Source organism: Rhinolophus ferrumequinum, chromosome 14 (assembly GCF_004115265.2).
Source record: "Rhinolophus ferrumequinum isolate MPI-CBG mRhiFer1 chromosome 14, mRhiFer1_v1.p, whole genome shotgun sequence".
In the NCBI taxonomy this organism is placed as follows: domain Eukaryota; kingdom Metazoa; phylum Chordata; class Mammalia; order Chiroptera; family Rhinolophidae; genus Rhinolophus; species Rhinolophus ferrumequinum.
Genome location: NC_046297.1, coordinates 11,807,364 through 11,813,363, shown reverse-complemented (window position 1 = coordinate 11,813,363; position 6,000 = coordinate 11,807,364). Strand labels below are relative to the sequence as shown.

At 36.6% G+C, this 6,000-nt stretch overlaps 1 protein-coding gene across 2 annotated transcripts in view; it reads left to right on the top strand.

The window, feature by feature from the left end:
• The first annotated feature begins 1,073 nt into the window (after positions 1-1,073).
• The window catches only part of SULF1 (sulfatase 1), a 147,575-nt gene continuing 142,648 nt past the window's right edge, over positions 1,074-6,000 (top strand). For both annotated transcript variants that reach the window (XM_033126610.1, XM_033126612.1), the window contains exon 1: positions 1,074-1,207. The gene's annotated coding sequence lies outside the window, so the exon portion shown is untranslated. The remainder of the gene's footprint in view (positions 1,208-6,000) is intronic.

Sequence of the window (6,000 nt, the reverse complement as noted above, 5' to 3'; positions counted from 1 at the left end):
AGATTTATGAAAGGTTTCCTCCACCCCTGCTTTTCTTTCTATCCCCTCTTGCTTTGCCTTATTCTTTTACTTGTTTTAGTCACTCTTCATTTTAAGATCCTCTTCAAAAGCCATTCCTCGGCCACATCCTTATACTAAATCAGTGACTGGTTTTCAGGATTAGGAATAATTTTATTAGAAGTCCAAGCCTGTACTTGCCATTTCAAACTCTTGCACTAGATGTTGAGAGGTACCATGATTGAAAGAATACACGGCTTTGAGTCAGCAAGATTTGGAATTAAAACGTAGTCCTATTTGTGGGTTCCTCAAAAGAGACTTGGGTTCCGCTCAAGTTTTTAATGAAGATTTTGGCCTGATTGATTTTACTGAGTTTTCTGAACCGTGTTTCCTCATTTCTGTGGGAGAGATGCCAGCCTAAGCATCCGTACGTGTAACCTATGTCTCTTTCAGGGTTGCCATGCATGAGGGTGTAATTGGAATGAGCCAGTTTATATTTGGAAGCTACTAATGGCTAGGACTGATTGGCCAGTTTAAGGAACCAAAAGGGAAAAGATATAATACACAAGTGCCATAGTTAAATCACTAAATGTCATTTGCAGCAAGCACAAAAGTTGGGCTTAGCTGTCCAGCTTAATACGTACTAGATCAGATCTCTTCATCTGGTACCCACTTAGGTCAATGGGCTAATGTGCCCACGTGGAGGTTAGGGTATGGGACGTGAGCTGATACTTAAACGTCTCAATTTCAGATTATCGAACTTCAGCTTTCAATTCAGGATTCTACTCCTACATGTTCAGCTTCGAGACCCATCTCAGAGGTACTTTTTGAACTGGAGAAGCGTGATCCTTGTTAAAAAAAAAAAAAAAAAAAAAAGAATGAAAAGTAAATAAGTGGAGGGGAGAAAAAGAGGAAAAGAAAGAATATCAATTTAGTCAAAACATGTTCTATCAGAGTCCCTTTTTTGACACAAACATAGGGACAAGAACAACAAAAAAGAAACCTAGAGAAAATAAGCTCTGTGCTTCATGTATAGTAACTTATTCTCATTAGCCATTTTGTTCCCAAAACAGCTATCCATTGATCTACCATTCTGATCAACCACTAGTCTGATTGTCTCAGAAGTGGAATTGGAGGTGTTCCTACAATTGCTTCTGCCACTGCCCTTTGGAAGCTTAAGCTACCCACTGGACTGCCTCATTGGCTTCAGGTAAATCATATTTCATGCCAGGTAAATAATACTTTAACATGTTACTAGCAAGGAAATGACATTTGCTAAATAATGAGAGTCACGTTATAGTTAGGAAAAAGAGGCAGGATGGTACCGTGGAAAAACACTGGAAACCTGGATTCAAGAACTTGGCTCCTATTAGTAGTGTGATGCTGAGCAAAGTGGTTACTCTTTCGGGACAATGCCACCCCCCCACCTCTTTGTCTCTATTTTGCCTTCCCTCCATCTAGATCGCACTATTCTCCATTACTTGCAAACTCTGCTCTTCCCTTAAGACAAGCCTAAATACATAAAACATTCCCCCTTGAAACGGAAAAGCATGGTGCGGGGAAAGTCCAGCTCTGCATCACCTCATGCTTCTAAATGGAGCTTCATACTTTATCTCTTTCATACATACCACTGCTCAACTTATCTTCCTGAGCACTGTTGCATCCTGTCATTGCATTACTCTAAAACGGCCATCTCCCAATGGTCTACAGTGTCCAGTCTAAATAAAACACCAGCATTTAAGAACCTGCATCATCTTTTCCACTGTCACCACTTTCTGCTCTTCACTAAGCTGGTCCAGCCTCTCCTGAATTGACATCATTCACTTCTACTACTAAGCATTTGCTCATACTGTTTTCTGGGATGGACTGCCCTCCCATTATGGTTCTGAATGTCCAAATTGCATTGACCCTTAAAAAAAAAAAAATTACTTTCATCACCTCCATGGAACTTTTGCTAACTATTCCAACCATCAATAATTTTCTTCTCATAGGTGTTCTCTTATCAGTGAAAATCTTATCATATCATTTTAGCTCTTAATTAGCAATAATTTTGCATTTATTGCTATTGTTCATAGATCTTTTAGGGCTACTGGGATAGAAAATTGCATTTTAGTCATTGAGAAATTTTAGGAAACTAACCAGCAGGAAATCCATGGCTACACCAGTCAATTCTTTTGACCATGTGGAGGGTACTATCTCATACGCCAGTTCTCTGGCTTCAATTTTTTCCCATCTTCCATCCACATCACCGTCCAGGGCTGAATTTGAGCCAGCTAGACTCCATCAGATTCAAAAAGACAATAGACCAAGCAGAATTGCCATCTTTCTTGATCAGTTGTGAAATAGTATAGCTGGATGTCACTCACATACCAGCCACTCAGGATTCTTTTATCCATTGATTTCTCTTGAGAGCTGATCGGAGGAGATTGTGACAATTCTGTTTTTAAAGACCTTTAAAATTATGGCTAGACCATAACTTCAGAGATAGTGCCAATTACATGGACCTATCCCACCTGAAGGAATATATTCACTATCTATAGCATAGCAAAAATTAAAATGCCTTGTAAACTCCATAGTAAATCATAGTGGTTTTTTGTTTTTTTCTTTCTTTTTCTTATTCTTTTTTCTGGTAGTGAGATTTGATTGTAAAAATTCTTTGGCTAAGAGTTGCATTCTCATTTGTAGGACAATTAGCCAGTGAGTGAGAGGCTTTAAATTACTTAGAAGAAAGAGGAAAATATTACAAAGCTACTGGATCTTATTTCGTATAGTTTTCTTAAGTAATTTAGAATTAGGAATGATTTTCCAGGAAAGGCATGTAAGATACAAAGAAACACAGAATGTTAGAGGTATGCCTTAGAGATCATGAGTAAAATCCCTCATTTTACATCTGAGGAAACTGAGGCCTGGGGGTGTTTAGAGACCTGCCTAAAATCACAAAACTCATTCTTCCAGACAGAGTTGTACACACTAGACTTTATTAAAAAAAAAAAATTGTACAAGTCAGTGAAATTCTAGCAGGACTGAAGGGAGTTCATGTGTCAATTGTACTTTAAGACCTACTGAGAATCTGAAGGCATCAACCCAGCTGTCCTTGTGACCATGGACTGGCTTGCTGAGTGCTAGGATGAATAATCAAGTGTTATAAAGAGAATTCTTGGGACTGGAACAAAGGTCTGAAAAAGCATTTATTGTTCATATGGATTCCTTGCAGAAAATCCATCCTAACAGAAATACCCCAACGCTGTTTCTCTGGATGGTCTGAAAGTATGTAGCTTTATTTAGATAACCTTTTTTGTAAAGGCCTTTTTTTAACTCATGCCCCACGAATGCTACCCAAATGGTGACGATAATATTCACGTGTACTCCTACGCCATTTCTGCACGCCAGAAAACTGAATCTGAGAGGCCAAGCTAAAGTCTAAAGAGCTACAGAATGGGGTGATCAGCATCAGAACTCATGTCTTCTGTTCCCCTTTACTGCTCCATGCATCAAGTGATTCAAGATAGATCCTATTTTCTCAATATTAGGGAAACCTCTTACGTTAGAACAGCTCAGATCTCCCTCAGTAATGCCACCTCCTTGAGAAACATTTGAAATACCTCAAGTACTGGAATTTTCCCAAGAGAAGTATAAGATCAATCTTCTTCGCAACTTAATAAATTACAGAGTGTATATACCATTATATATCTATACAATTGATGGTTAAAACTGATTTATTTGTAAAGGAAGTAGAATCAATCATTATTGGATTATAAATGTATTTCCTAGCCATTAACTCACATTTTTCATTTTGCACTATAAAGAATCATAATTTAATAATTCAAAATAAAAGATAAATTTAGACTATTAAGTGTGGTTTGACCTTTTGAAAAAAATCATTTTGTTTTTAAAACATGTTTTAGATTTCCTTTTTTGTTGTTGTGAGTATCGAAATGAAGCCCTTATGATTGTCGGAGCAATGAAATAAATATGTCACAGGAAAAACAGGATTTTCATTTATGTTTTTAAGTTATTGGTTGTATTTCAATCCACTGGAGAATGTGATTGCAAATCTGGTTAGAATTATAAAGAAATCAGGTTTACCAGTATTACATCTTCTGATGAAAGGAGAGGATTCTGTTGAGAATGTGAAGATAATGTGGCAGAATTATTATCTGTTTGTCATACAGCTAAACTTTATTACAGTGAATGCTGAAAAGGGATTCTATGAAAAGTTACTTCTTTGGTCCATATGAACCCTTCGTTCATACAATTTTCAAGTAAGCCTATGTATTGAACACTTTGTAAAACATGCTTTCCTGTTTCCTATATGTAGCTCAGTTGTTGTCTATGATGAAAATAAAGCAGGACATTTTCACTATGCAAAGGGAGGCCCAGAAGAAATAAAGCTGAGCTCTTACTGAATTCCTTACAGCTCTATTGTTCTGCCATTCAGCAGCGACTGCCCTTGAGTTTCTATGACTCAAACATGCTCAAAATCCCCTCCCAAAAGACCACATAAAATGGCAAACTGTTAAAGTAAAAAGCAGCACAGAAAATGACGCAAGTCCTTGCAGGAAGAATATAACTCAAAAAGTATGACACATAGTGTGAGAGCATCTGTCTTGTTTTTCTCACTCATCACAGGGACCCTTAAGTAGCTATAATCTTGCACAGAGACAACAGATTTTCTTAGTTTGTACTCTACTATAATTTGTATTATAAGTCCTCTGAAATTTTACGTAATTTGACTTTTCCTAGTTTATGAAATACACCTCCTTTAATCTTATATGACAATGTATACTTTCCAAAGTGTTTTTCAAACATTTCGTCTGGCCTTGAGAGTCCTGTGGAACATGTCACATAACTAGGTATTTGTGCCCCTTTTAAAAGATAAGAAACAGCGACATTCTTAAGTCATATACACTGAAAAATATTTAGGGGTACAAGGCCATAATGAATCTGAATAAATGGTATACAAGTTTTTTTCTCTATTATTCCTGCAACTTTTCTATAGGTTAGGCTCAACTCCCCAAACCTCAGGGGATTTTTTTTTGTAATTATTTTCAAATACAAAAATTTTTTTAAAGATACAGATATACAGGGATGTTTAAATAATTTGCATATGCTAATAGAGCTGATTAGAGGCAAAATGAAGAACCAAAATGCAGGTGTTCTATTTCTCCACATTTCCTCCAAACCTGTAATCCATTTCTGTATAGACTGAAAAGTACTTTGCACTTTAAAGTATTTATAAACCACATCACACCTTCTGCTAATCAATCATCAATAATCAGTACCATAGCCCAGGGAAAACTCAATTATTGTTTAACTATAACTTTTATTTATATAACATATTACCTATTGCAAATCGTTTTTACAACCCTATTTTATTTAAGCCTCAGAATGCTTTAAATGAAGTAGATAGCACAGGCGTTATTATTGAACCCACACTACAGATTAAAAAACAGGCTGTGAAGATCACATGTATCATTGTTCATAACTACCAAATGGCAGAACCATATTCTGCAGACAGATATTCAAGTCCTAAAATTCCAGCACCAGCACACTTTCCAACATATCCTCTTGACTTTCCAATGTCTTTTCATACCCTAATGACCATATCTAAAACTTATGGGATTTATGTTGTATTTAGCAATAGAAAAAAATAACGTTCTCTTGAAGAACAAGAACAAAATGACTGTGAAAGCTGCCGATGTTTTATTTACTAATATTATCTTTAACAGCCAAGATTTATTAAGTACCTAGCTGCCATGTACAAGTGCTTTACAAGCATTATCTAATTTAATTTTTCCGACATCTCTATGGAATTCACGTGGTCACCATCATACAAACAAGGACAGAAGTCTGAGAGCTTGACTTACTGGACTGATGAGATGGACCAGTGATGGGTCAGTCAGTCAAGGCAGGACCTGGAACCCCAAAACCCCTTATTTCAATACCATTATTTGGTACCATTATTTCAATAGTCCATAGTCCACATTTTCCCTTTTGTCCTTT